Source organism: Equus przewalskii, chromosome 18 (assembly GCF_037783145.1).
Source record: "Equus przewalskii isolate Varuska chromosome 18, EquPr2, whole genome shotgun sequence".
NCBI classification, from domain to species: Eukaryota; Metazoa; Chordata; class Mammalia; order Perissodactyla; family Equidae; genus Equus; species Equus przewalskii.
In genome coordinates, this window is record NC_091848.1 from 25,115,257 (window position 1) to 25,129,693 (window position 14,437).

At 38.5% G+C, this 14,437-nt stretch overlaps 1 protein-coding gene across 2 annotated transcripts in view; it reads right to left on the bottom strand.

The window, feature by feature from the left end:
- The window catches only part of C18H3orf70 (chromosome 18 C3orf70 homolog), an 80,141-nt gene that overhangs the window by 17,056 nt on the left and 48,648 nt on the right, over window positions 1–14,437 (bottom strand). The window lies entirely within an intron of this gene.

Sequence of the window (14,437 nt, forward strand, 5' to 3'; positions counted from 1 at the left end):
AAAAAAGTGCTTTCCCTAAAAAAATCAAGTAGGAAAAAAAATTCTGAACCAGACTTCATAATAAATCAACATATGTTGATCTTAATTCCAGACTGAAGAAATTCAGCGGGTAGGTTGGGAGGAACATTCAGTAGCTTTATGAATGACAGCAGAGCATTGTGGCTGGCAAAGTATAGTACAACTCTTTTCTCTAGAGCCTGGAATACAACTGCCTTTGAAGAGAACAATGGAGGGGGACAAGAAGGAAGTACTCCTGCCTATAAAACATGTGGGACATAAAAGGCAGAATCAATCATTTGAGAAAAGAAATCCTGATTACATGTGAAGTTCTAGACAAAAATGGAGCAGCATGTACAATAAACCTAAGGCACTGAGCACCATGACGGGCACTGTGGGAGCATGATGGCCATTGCCCGCATTGTGTGGGGGCTCACTTACGACCACAGCAGATGCTGTGTGGTTTTAGATTACTGATAGATCAATGAGATTTGACAATATAATAATGCAGATTTTCAAGGTAAAATAAGATTTCTATGGATTTGATAAGTTTTTTAAAATTATCATTTGAAAATGTAAGGGAAAAAAATGTACCATCAGCACAAGTATAACCCCTGCAGAGAAACAAAGCCACAGGCCTTCAGGGGACAAGCTGTGGCTAAAAAACACCGCCAGGGACCAGCCCCACAACAAGGCTGAAGTACGTCCAGGTGCAGTCGTTCTGAGGGCCTGGGCTAATCTAAGAAATAAAACCATCCTGGGAATTGTCTGCCTGTGCAGATGGCTGGCTCAGAGAGATCCCCAGCTGCTGTTGAAAGAGGCATACCAATTGTGAAATTTTTTTTTTAAATATTGCTAATAAGCAACCAAACAGGATTTCTGTGAATCCTTTGCAAAGACCATGAACCTAAAACGTCAGGTGAGATCCTCTTGATGGTTTCAAACAAAGAGATTAATGAGGCTTTTACTGCCTCTGTCTGGAACAGCAGGCCACATTCTATTCAAAACAAGTATCTCCTAGCATTCATTAACAAATGCTAATAATTCAGAAAATCTATAGTTTTCTCATAAAACCTCGAAGGATTACAAAACACTGTGATGAAAGAAGAGAGCATTTTCCTTTACAGTAAACAATTTCAGGAACCCACAGAGAAAAATGATATATTCATATATTGTACTGCCTGAGGAAACTAATTTCAAAACTATGCATTTTACTGCTGGGTGGATATGATAGTTAATTTTAAGTGTTGATTCAGAGGGTGTTTTTGAATGAGACTAACATTTTAAACCAGTGGACTGTGGGTAAAGCAGATTGTCCTCCATAATGTGAGTGGGGCTCATCCAATCAATTGAAGGCCTGAAAAGAACAAAAGGACCAGCCTCCCAAGCGAGAGGGAATTCTCCAGTGGACTGTCTCTGGACTTCATCTGCACCAACGGCTCTCCTGGGTCTCCAGCCTCCCAGCCCACACTGCAGATTTTGGACTCACGAGCCTCCATAACTGCGTGAGCCGATTCCTTATAGTAAATCTCTTTCTGTACGTACACATATCCTATTGATTCTGTTTCTTTGGAAAACCCTGACTAATACAGTGGAACGAACTCATTTTACCTGCAATGGCAATAATGCCATGGCAATATAACCAAATATGTCCAACTTTAACTTCCACTAATGGGGGAAAATGCACCCAACTCTTTAGTCCGGTGCCGTCTTTCCTTGATGATACCACCCTAAAAGGGGACCTTCTACTTCATCTTCAGCTCTTGTCAGGCCAGCTGGGAGGAGCAACACTGAGATGTCCCAATTTTCCTTCTTTTAAAGGCAAACATGCATGAGTATTATATATTTTAAATTTACTAAATTATATCACTAGATCTAGTCCAATTCCCCTATAACAAAATGATGGAATTCACACACATCAATGGGTTCTTTTCTTTAGATGTTTCCCTCAGGTTTTCTAATAAATATTGCCAGCATGATTTTTTTCCCGCTTGCTTTGCTTACCAACACTTTAGATTCTTAAATATTTTAAAATATCAATTTTCTTCTGACATTATTCCTGATGCAATTTCATTCTGGTTGTGACAGTGAATAAGGCCAAACTGCATTCTGAGCCCTATGTTCCAATTTAGTGTTGTAAATCAAATTAAAATTATGTTAAGTACCTCAAATATTGTGAATTATTTCATTTATTTTTAATTATTTCCTTTAGGCATTTTGACTTTTGATACTGGGGCTCATAATATTCTGGTCCAAATTTTGCATTGCTTTTCTGGTTACACGATGCCTATGTAACCCAGGATCACCATGAGAAAATGGCTGTCATTTCTATCTTGGATCATAGTCGAGAAATAACAATTGCAATGCAGTGTGGTGAGCGCTGAAATAGGATGGCATATAGAGTACAAAGGAGGAGTAGAGAAACACAGGAGAGAAATCAACCACAGGAGGGCAGGAAACACTTCTAAGAGGTGGTGCCTGAGCTGCGTCTGGTGACTGGAGGCTTGGGAGTGCTGGAAAAGGTCAGGCATTCCAAGCAGACAGTTGGGTGTGTAAAGGCACAGAGGTGCAGAAGAGCAAAGGTTTCCACAGAAGTAAAGCACCTCAGTACAGCTGGAATAAGTTAAGTGTGAGAAGGAAGAGTCCAAAGAGATGAGCAGGGGTCAGGCCACAAAAGGCTGTGTGTGTCCTGCCACGCAGACTGCATACAGAGATTTCATCCAGGAGATAATGGGAAACCACTGAAGGGTCTCAAGTGAAGAAGAAAGAGGTCAGAGCAAATTTGTGTTTTAGAAAGACCACTCTGTCAACAGTATGGAAGAAAGATTAAAAGGTCAAGAAGACAGGAAGACAACTTAGGTTGCAGGACAGAAATGAATAAGAGCATGAACTGAGGCAGTGGCAAAGGAGGGGGTTAGAAAGGAGAAATTCTAGGAGACCTGATAATGTGATATGTAAAGTAAGGGAGAAGGAAGGGCCAAATGTGATCCCCAGGTTTCCGGTTTAAGCAAAAAAAAAAGCAACAAAAAACCCCAACAGAGAAAATATATGAAATCATGGTTTTCAAGACACTGGACATCAGAGAACAAAAACTGATTACCCCTGAGAGAGAGAAAACAAAAGAGGTAAGCCTTACAAGTTCTCAAACTTACTGCCTTGAGACAGTTTCCTGGCCACAGTGCAAGAAGGGGAACACAGGAAAAGCCTCAAAAAAACACTCTGAGATGCAAAGACAGAGCTGAAAGTCCAGGGAGACTAAGAAAGCCAGAGCACCACGGAGGAGAGAGCTGCACTGAGAGAGGGAGCAGAGACCTGCAGAGGGGCCTGTAGCACTCACCAGCACACTGAGGAGGACACACTGAGGAGGACACACCGAAGGCCAGGAAAAGACCGAAAAGGATTAGAGGGACGAGCGCCCACCACTCACACAGAGCTGTTCCCAGCAGGTAGATTAGAAAAACTCGTAACTTACAGGGCATTGAGGACAGTATGCAGGAAGGTCTTACCTAGTACTGGAGAAAAATCAGCCCTAGAACGAGCATTGCTCCTGACCCACTTAAATCATAAAAGCAAAACCTGAAATATTATTTCCAACTAATTTAACTACATCCCAGAACTAAGCTCAAGAATGTTCACAGGAATACAAAAATATCCAGCAAGCAACAAGGTAAAATTCACAATGCTGCAACTAATCAAAGATTACCAGACATATCGAATAAGGAGGAAAATACAACCTGTAATGCAGACAATATCAATCAATCAAAATCCACCCAGAACTGACACAGATGCTAAAATTAGCAGAGGCACTAAAACAATTATTATATCCGTATTCCACATGTTCAACAAGTTAAGTAGACCTGGAGACAACTGACTATCCAAATGCAAAAGAAAGAAGTTGGACCCCTACCACACAACATGTATGAAAATTAACACAAAACACATCGCCCACCTAAATTAAGAGGTAAAACTACAAAACTCTTAGAAGAAAACATAGGATGAAATCTTTGTGACCCTGAGTTAGGCAATGTTTTGTTAGATATGACACCAAAAGCACAAGCAACACAAGAAAAAATAAATTGAATTTCATCAAAATCAGAAACTTTTGTGCTTCAAGAAAGTGAAAAGACCACCCAAAAAATGGGAGAAACTATTTGCAAATCATATATCTGATAAAGGACTTGTATCCAGAGTATATAAAGAGCTCTTACAACTCAACAAAAAGACATAATAATCTAATTTAAAAACAAGCAAACAATTTGAATAGACATTTCTCCAGAGAAGAAATACAAATGGCCCATAGGCATGTGAAAAGGTGCTCAACATTATTAGCCATTAGGGAAAAGCAAATCAAAACTACAGTGAGCTACCATTTCACAACTGCTAGCATGCTACAATCAAAAAGCTAGTCACTAACAAGGGTGGCAAGAATAAGGAGAACTGGAGCCCTGATACACTGCTGGTGGGAATGTAAACTGGAGCAGCAGCTTTGCAAAACAATTCAGTTTCTCAAAAAGTTCAATATAGAGCTGCTGTAAGACCTAGCAATTCCATTCCCAGATACATAACCAAGAGAATGGAAAAGATATGTCCACACAAAAATCTGTGCACAAATGTACATAACAATATTATTCATAACAGCCAAAAAGTAGAAACAACCCAAATGTCCAACAACTGATGAATGGATAAACAAAATATGGTATACTCATACAATGGAATATTATTTGGTCACGAAAAGGAATAAAGTATTGATACATGCTACAATATGGATAAACTTTGAAAACATTATGCTAAGAAGGCAGACACAAAAGACCACACATTGTATGATTCCATTTATATGAATGTGCAGAGTAGGCTCTCGAAAATTTAAACTAATCTATACTGCAGAAAGCAGGTTGGTGGTTGCAGCTGGGGTGGAGAAGAGAGATGGCACAGGGAGGGATGGAAAGCAGGGATTGCAAAGGGACACAAGTCTTCTGGGAGTGATGACACGTTCACTATCTTGATTGTGGTAACAGTGGTGTACACATCAGGGGCATACACATGTCCAAACATTTCGACTGTATTCTTTAAATATATGCAGTTTATTGTATGACACATATTCAATAAAGCTGTTAAAAAAAGAATTATGAGAGGAGTGGGTTTTGATGGGAGACAGACGATGTGTACAGTCTCATACATGTTGAACTTGAAGTATCTGTGGGATATTCACACGTGGACATCTAATAGGCAGCTGGACATGCACCCAGAACACAGGAGAGAGATGTGAAGGTGATACAGAATTTTAGGAGTCCATAAGGTAGCTGAGGCCATGAATATGAACGTTATCATCCCTGATAGTGTATGCTGAGAAGAGCAATTCACTGTTGGAGGGGGAGAGGAGCAGGACCTACGTGGAGACATAACAGAACCTGGAGGGAAAAGTATGCCTAGTTTTAAACAGCACATTAACATCAAAAAACTTAGCAACTCTTAAGACACTTACTTAAAGGCTACTTAAGTCTGCATGGGGACATGAGCACATGAATGCACACACACTGTGTTACGGACTTAATTGCCCCCACAGGACAATTCTTTCTTGAGCCCCTCTGAGGACCCCTGTTTTTGACTCCATCTTGCCTCAGGTGAACTTACACTCCAGGGAAGACACCAAAAGGATGTAATATACAACCCATCATGCCTTCCCAGCAGTGCGCAAATTCCTCCTCAATGCCCCATCTGCACACACAAAGGATAGAGGCAGCCCCAAGTATGCCCGAGTTCCTTGAGATAGGAATGTAAGCTAAACTCTAACAACCATCTGATATGATACCTAGTACTGGTTACTCTCTGCAAACTTAACTCCCTGGCAGTGAGATGTAACAAAAGGACACCAGGGAAAATAGCTATACAATCAGTCAGGCAAAGGCCTATATTATACTTTATATTTTACATCATTAAACAGCTCAATTACCATACCTTATTGATTCAGACACTATCAGTGCTTTCTCCATCGATAGTTTCTCTAAATTATGGATCAGGGGAACATTCTGTTTTTGTCTAACATTATCCTCATTTTAAAATAAAAAACCTTTAAATTAAGGAATTACCATGAAAAGTTTTAATTTTTTGTTTTTAAAAGGTGAAAAAATAAGCAAAGGGAAAAAAAGTATTATAAATCAAATCACATTCGAAATGTACCAGGAGAGATTGATATTAATGAATTCAACAGTGAATATTTTTGTAGTGAATATTTTTAACAGCATATTCCTTTTCTTTATTTTTAGAAATCTGGATCTTTACGTAGTATTAGAAGTGCTTAAGGCAGTATATACCTATATCTCAACTAGATTAAAACACTGATTTTAAAAAGAAAAGGCAAAGATAGTTATTGAGTAGAAGACATGACCGTCACTCTTGCGGTGGCATCTTCTATATATAACCTCACTTTGGAAGACAAGCTATCATGGTTTTGGCAGACGAGCTATCATTGCTGTCATGTAGATGGTGCTAGATAAATATGTATTAATGACTATAAATTAAAAGAAGTGCATCTTAATGGAAACAGTTTGGAAAAGTCTGTGTTATCCTAACTACAAAAATATTTCCTATAAGGGCCCAGCCCCGCAGCCAAGTGATTAAAGTTCTGGATGCTCCACCTCAGCGGCCCGGGTTCTCAGGTTCGAATCCCAGGTACGGACCTACTCCACTTATCAGCCATGCTATGGAAGCATCCCACATACAAAGTGGGGGAGAACTGGCACAGATATTAGCTCAGGGCTAATCTTCTTCAAGCAAAAAAACAAAAAGAAGAAAAGAAAAATAGAAAGATTGGCAACAAATATTAGTTCAGGGCAAATCTTCCTCACCAAGAAAATATATATGTATATTTCCTTTAATATGTCCACCCAACAGATACTCTGAGGTCGCTAAAAAAAATTCCTTGCCACCGAGGAATACATGAGCAGAAATGGACCAATGGAAAGGCTGCTTTAGAAAACATTTGTTTGGGGCACATCAGGTAACTCAAAGCAAATAGTTGAGAAAATAATGATTTAAAAACTAAATTTGCTGGAGAAATATGTTTGCTTTAGAAATCTACCCTAAAATTAGTAATTTATTTAGCACACATTTATTTAGAGATCCCACAAGAAGGTTCTTGGCCCACAAGCTCACCCATTAAAACTCACTACAAAGGGGTGCTAATAAACGATGCAAACATAATATATGGAGGACTTCAAGAGACATGTACAACCATAAATCTGCCAAGTGGCTGAAGTGTCACACTGTCCTGAGGACTTCACGGTGCCATGAGATGCATATTGCTAAGTCCTGGTCAGACTCTCACCTGAGTAAAGGTGCAGCTGCAGGCACCACACAGTAAAGGACACACAGAGGATTTAAACATGCTGGCGGAAATGACAAGTACATCTAAACTTCAGTATTTTGCCCTATTGAAGAAAGTTTAACAACAACAAAAAAAGGGAAAACTCACCTTACAAAAGAAATCTGATAGTCATCATAATTTTCTAGTAGAGTTTTTTTTTGTGTTTTTTTGGTTTTGTTTTCTAGATGGGTTTTCTTGGTTTTGTCTTCTTTTTGTTTTTGTTTTGTTCTTAGGAATATGGAGATATATTCTTCACTTACGCTGATGAAGAGAGAAACTTTTAGTAGTTTTACTAAAAGGCTGCCTCTTTTTGCTAATATCAGGGTCTCTGGCATTCCCTTTCCCTAATTTAAATTTTCAGTTTTCAATTGGTTTGAGTTTGTTTGGTTTTTTGTTTTTTAAAGGATTCACAGAGATAGAAGGGGCCCAATATAATTCTCTTTACAGATGCGGAAAGGTAAAAGATCAATACCCACTTTTCTGGAGACCAACAAGGAATCTCACAAAATCTGTATTTGTTTCCTGTGGCTCCATAACAAATTACCATAAATGTAGTGACTTAAAACAAGAGAAATTTATCCTCTCACAATTCTGGAGGCCAGAAGTCCGAAAATAAGGGTCAAGAGGCCCAGCCTCCCTCCAGAGGCTCTAGGGGAGAAGCATTCCTTGCCTCTTCCAGCGTCTGGTGGATCAAGGCTTCCTTGGCCCATGACTACACAACTCTAATCTCTGCCTCTATCTCCATATGGCCTCCTCTCCTTCCATGTCTTCTCCTTTCGACTTTTTCTGTCTCTTAGAAGACATCTGTCATTATATTTAGGGCCCACCTGGATAACCCAGGATCATCTTATCACCTTAACTGAATTACATCTTCAAAAACTCTTTTTCCAAATAAGGTTACATTCACAGGTTCCAGGGGTTAGGATGTGGACATATCTTTTTGGTGCCATACCATTCAACCTACTAGAAATTCTAAGGAATAATCAATCGATTAGCAGTGAGTAATACCAGATTCTCTCTTTCTCTATGATGGAGAAAGAGTAAAGAGACAAAGGTGGAACGGGACAAGAAAAGTAGAAAAAGTGTTAAGCACTGAAGGGAATAAGGGAACAAAAGGAAAGGCTGCAGACTGAGAAAACAGCTTTAAGTGGCTTCATAACTTTGTCAAAGATCAACTTTGAGGTAACTGGCAACTGTGCAAAAATATTTTATCATCTAGTTGCATGCATATCTGCTTTTTGTGATTTGTGAAATGTTTTTTTAAGTATTTTAGACTCAAATTTCTTAGAAGAGAGCCCAGTTCCCAAAAGATTTATTAATTGGGACATCCTGGAGTCCTGCCAATAGGAAGTCTGGCTGAGTCCTCAAGAGCCCCAGAGTCCTACATCTGCCAGTGCAGACAGTGCTTGAGATTTACAGCTGGGCTTCTGAGTCACTCCTACTGCAAAAAGACGGAATCACATACGTAGTGAAAGGTACTGATTTAAGCCTTGATGGAAAGCAGCATGCTCAGGTAGAAGATAAATCAGCTTTTATTAACAAAAAAACCCAAAGACTTAAGTGAACTCGATGTCAGTCCTCCTCTAGAAGAGTTTAGTCTTTGGTTTCCCTTTCTCTTGAGTTCCTCCCACTCCCAAGACTTTGGCCAGAGTCACTGATGACTTTTGTATCAAGCATATGGAAGTCCCTAGTGGCTCATTTTGAGACAATATTCTGACTATAACAAGAAACTGATTGAGTAAACGGTCATTTGTCACCTGGTTCTCATTTCCCTATTTCCCAGGGAACATCTCCCTTCTTTATTCTTTCTTTCTTTCATCCTGTTTTTAGACTTGAAACACTCTGCTTCGATTCCCAAATAATTTCACTGTTTTCAAATTTCACTAGAAAACTTATTTTTGCAAAGTTTTTCAACAAATAATTTCATATTAACATCTCCAATAGGCTAAAAAATTACTTATGTGTTTGCACATACTCAACCTTCCTCATCCATTTCCTTTTAACATTTTAAAAATAATTATTATGAAATATCTGTCTTACACAAGTGTATAAAGAAAAACATAATGAACTCCTATGCACTCACCACCCAGTTAAAAATAAAACTAGCAATACAGTTGAAGTCTCTGTGTATTCATTCCCAATCTCATTCCCCTCTCCTTCCCTTACTCCATTGCTGCAAGAGGTAACTTCTATCTTGAATTTTTACCTAATATATTTTTTCATTATATCCCTAGATTTTGTATGTCTAGACCAATCAAACTATTTTCCTTTTTGTATATTACATACCACCAAACCAATTCTCACTATACAATAAATAATCATCAATAATGATCATGGTAGTAAACCCACACATTTATGGACAGCTAATATTCGACAAGGGAGCCAAGAGCATACGATGGATAAAGGAGAGTCTCTACAATAAATGGTACTGGGAAAACTGAACAGCCTCATGCAAAAGAATGAAAGTAGACCATTACCTTAGACCATGCACAAAAATCAACTCAAAATGGATTAAAGACCTGAATCTAAGATCCGAAACCATGAAACTGCTAGAAGAAAACTTAGGTAGCATGCTCTTTGACATCGGTCTTAGCAGTATATTTTCAAGTACCATGTCTGACCAGGCAAGGGAAACAAAAGAAAAAATGAACCAATGGGACTACATCAAACTAAAAAGCTTCTACACAGCAAAGGAAACCATCAAAAAAATGAAAAGACAACCTAGAAATTGGGAGAAGATATTTGCAAACCATATATCAGATAAGGGGTTAATATTCAAAATATACAAAGAACTCATACAGCTCAACAACAAAAAAACCAACAATCCAATTAAAAAATGGGCAAAGGATCTGAACAGAGATTTCTCCAAAGAAGATATACAGATGGCCAACAGGCATATGAAAAGATGCTCAACATCATTAGCTATGAGGGAAATGCAAATCAAAACTACAATGAGGTATCACCTCACTCCGGTCAGAACAGCTATAATTAACAAGAGAGGAAACAACAAATGTTGGAGAGGATGTGGAGAGAAGGGAGCCCTCATATACTGCTGGTGGGAGTGCAAACTGGTGCAGCCACTATGGAATGCAGTATGGAGATTCCTCAGAAAATTAAGAATAGATCTACCATATGATCCAGCTATCCCACTGCTGGGTATTTATCCAAAGAACTTGAAAACGCAAAGGCATAAAGATACTTGCACCCCTATGTTCATTATACACAATAGCTAAGACTTGGAAGCAACCTAGGTGCCCATCAAGGGATGAATGGATAAAGAAGATGTGGTATTTATACACGGAATACTACTCAGCCATAAGAAATGATGAAATCCAGCCATTTTTGACAACATAGATGGACCTTGAGGGTATTATGCTGAGTGAAATAAGTCAGAGGGAGAAAGTCAAATACCGTATGATCTCACTCATAAGTAGAAGATAAAAACAACGACAAACAAACACATAGCATTGGAGATTGGACTGGTGGTTACCATAGGGGAAAGGGGGGAGGGGGGAGGGCAAAAGGGGTGATTAGGCTCACCTGTGAGGGGATAGACTATAATTAGTTTTTGGGTGGTGAACATGATGTAATTACACAGAATTCAAAATATATTATGATGTACATCCAAAAAAAATTTTTTTTAATTTAAAAAAAATAAACCATTTGTTCCCAATTAAAAAAAAAAGAATGATGACCATGGTACTTCAAAAAAATTTATAGAATCTGAAAATTCAGAAAAAATTCCCATGACATTATTTTAAACCAAAGTTACTGAACATGAGTTAAACTTTTTTTTTTTTGAGAAAGATTAGCCCTGAGTTAACATCTGTTGCCAATCTCCCTCTTTTTGCTGAGGAAGACTGGCCCTGAGCTACCATCTGTGCCCATCTTCCTCCACTTTATATGTGGGATGCCTACCACAGCATGGCTTGCCAAGCGGTGCCATGTCCACAACCGGGATGTGAACCGGCAAACTCTGGGCTGCCAAAGTGGAACGTGCGAACTTAACGGCTGCGCCACCAGGCTGGCCCCTAAACTTTTAACATTTTTGTGCCAAAATGATAGGTGCCACTTGATATGCACACAAATCCTATAGAGAAATGTGGCAAAAATAAAGTAGTATCTGTAATATTTGCCTTCCTGTAGAAGCTTTTATCTAGACTAGACAAAAAGATCTACAATATGTAGAACGTTAAAATCAAAGACAAATGAGACTCCTCAAGAACTTACTGTGCCATACTCTTTTTGAGAGAATTGTAAGAATAGGAGTTGAAAGAAACACAAGATCACTTAGAGTATTCATTTTCTTCAAACATGGCTGAAAATAGCAGTGTCTTGGTTTCTGCCTCACCTGAGATTCACTCAGGAAGGAGAAGTTAGGAAAACCTCATCCAGTCATAAAATAATGGACAAGCATACCATAAGTAACTAACACTAGTAGAAACATTTAATGAAATAACCCTATCCATTAGCCTTAGTGAGCTATTACAATTCCTTACCAGACAGTGCCAAAAGGAACATTCCAGTTGTGTTACATAGTCGGCCGTCTGCACCCATGGATTCTGCATCCTCGGATTCAACCAACCGCAGATGAAAATGCCTATGATGGTTGTGTCTGTACTGAACACGCACAGGCTTTTTTTTCTTGTCATTATTCCCTACACTATACGGTATAAGAACTATTTACGTAGCATTTACATTGTATTAGGTATTATAAGTAATCTAGAGATGATTTAAAGTATATGGGAGGATGTAAGTAGGTTTCTATGTAAATACTACACCATTTTATATGAGGGACTTGAGCATCTTCAGATTTTGGTATCTATGGAGGGTCCTGGAACCCATCCTCCATGGATACTGAGGGATGCCTGTATGTGGAAAAAAGACACACTGGACTATTAATACCAGAGTATAAAACAGTAATTAAGCCAATCAATATTTATTAAGCACTTCTTCAGTGCCAGGGACAGAGTTCTGTGGGGCAGGGAAGGGGGAGGTACATAGCTTAATCCTTGGAACATAACAGCCCCTGCCCTTAGAGCCAGAAGCTGGAACAATTTAAATTAACAATTTAAATTTCAAATAATACTTCCTAAGTTGATTATTATAAGAAAATCACTAAATGAACACAAAAATAACTAAAAGAACATAACTGGATGAAGTAATTTTGTCTCAAGTTTTATTTACATATTGAGAAATAATAAGATTACATTAGGGGTCGGCCCCAGGCCGAGCAGCTGGGTTCACGCCTTCCGCTTTCGAGGCCCAGGGTTTCACAGGTTCAGATCCTGGGCGCGGACATGGCCACGCTGAGGCAGCGTCCCACATGCCACAACTAGAAGGACCCACAACTAAAATATACAATTATGTACTGGGGGGCTTTGGGGAGAAGAAGAGGAGGAAGAAAAAAAAAAGAAGACGACTGGTAAGAGACGTTAGCTCAGGTGCCAATCTTTAGAAAAAAGAAAAAAAGGACTCGAATAATTATTCAGATATTTGAATATATCCAGATTTGGAAATATCCAGGAAGATATGTTCTTAGATTCTACATCTACAGCAAATGAGTGAAACAAATTAAAGAAGCTCAGATATTCAAGGCATTATAATTTTAAATGGTGGCAGTATCTAGAGTTGAATGATTACCTTAAAGATTCTCCTTCAGAAACCTATCCTAAAATATTTCAATTAAAATGAGTAAATGTATATGAAAGCACCTAGCATCATACTTGCTAGACAGAGGATTCTTAATAAAAGTCAAAACAAAAACAGCAATTAACCCTATCTAAGGAGCAATAAAGCTCACACTTTTTATTTGAAACTATAGAAGCACAAAGTTTTACTGACTGAAAAAACCTTGGAAACGATCTTGTCTAACTCCTTAATTTTAAAAGGCAAGGAAACTGAGGCCCAAGGCCTTAGCCAGCTGGCACTAGAGGCAGGATTAAAATCCAAGTCTCCTGACATGAGACTAACCCTTTTGCAAATTCTTTTGTTGAGCTAAATTATGAAAAAAAGAATGGACCCACCAAAAGCTTTGCTTTCAACAAGAAGCCCTGGACTCTGAGGCAGAAGGCCAGATTCTTACTCCAGCTCTCGCTAATTACAGCCTTAAGCAAGTCACCAAAACTCTATGGGATTCAGTTTTTGTATACAAAATGAGAAGGTTATACTGGATCGGTGATTCTCAATCTTGGCTGTGCAGTATAATCCTAAGCGGCTTTTTACAAAATAGCAATGCCCAGGTCCTACCCCCAAGATTCTGTTTTAAATGGTCTGAGATGGTGTCCTGGCATCAATATTTTTTAGTTTCCCAAGTAATTCCAATGTGTAACCAAGATTGAGATCCACTGAATTAAGTAATTTTTAAGGTCACCTATCATCTAAAGTTCCAATTCCTTTTTCCTTATTTTGGTTGTAGTCATTTGGCCATGGGTCAACTAGTAGGTAGATTAGACACAATAAATGCACACAGACTCAGAAAAAAACTGTCCCCTTTTAGACTTTGCAGACATTCATGGTGCGGGTAGATTTTATAAATTATTATATTATCATTATTATACATTATTCTTAGCATTTATTGAGGCCTGTTATGGAGAAGCCGTCTTCTTCCCTGACATATCTCTCCAAAATGGGGGGCTCCATTAGCATCAAACTCTTGACCCTCTCTATGCCTTTCCTCCTTCCATCCAAGGAGAGAGAGAATGGTTTACTGGATGACAAACATGGGAGAATAAACTGTTATACAGTAGTCCCCCCATTATCCATGAAAGATACGTTCCAAAACCCCTAGTGGATGCTGAAACCACGGTTAGTACCAAACCCTATTTACACTATGTTTTTTCTATATATATACATACCTATGATAAAGTTTAATTTATAAATTAGGTACAGTAAGAGATTAACAACACTAATAATAAAATGGAACAATTATAACAATATACTGTAACAAAAGTTACCGTAGATCTTAGCAACCTCAGCATAGGATTTTTTTCTTTCCTTATTAAGTTGAGAACTTTCACCTTTTCACTTTAAGGAAGCACCTTACGGCCTCTCTTTGGCTTAGCCGAAATGCCAGCA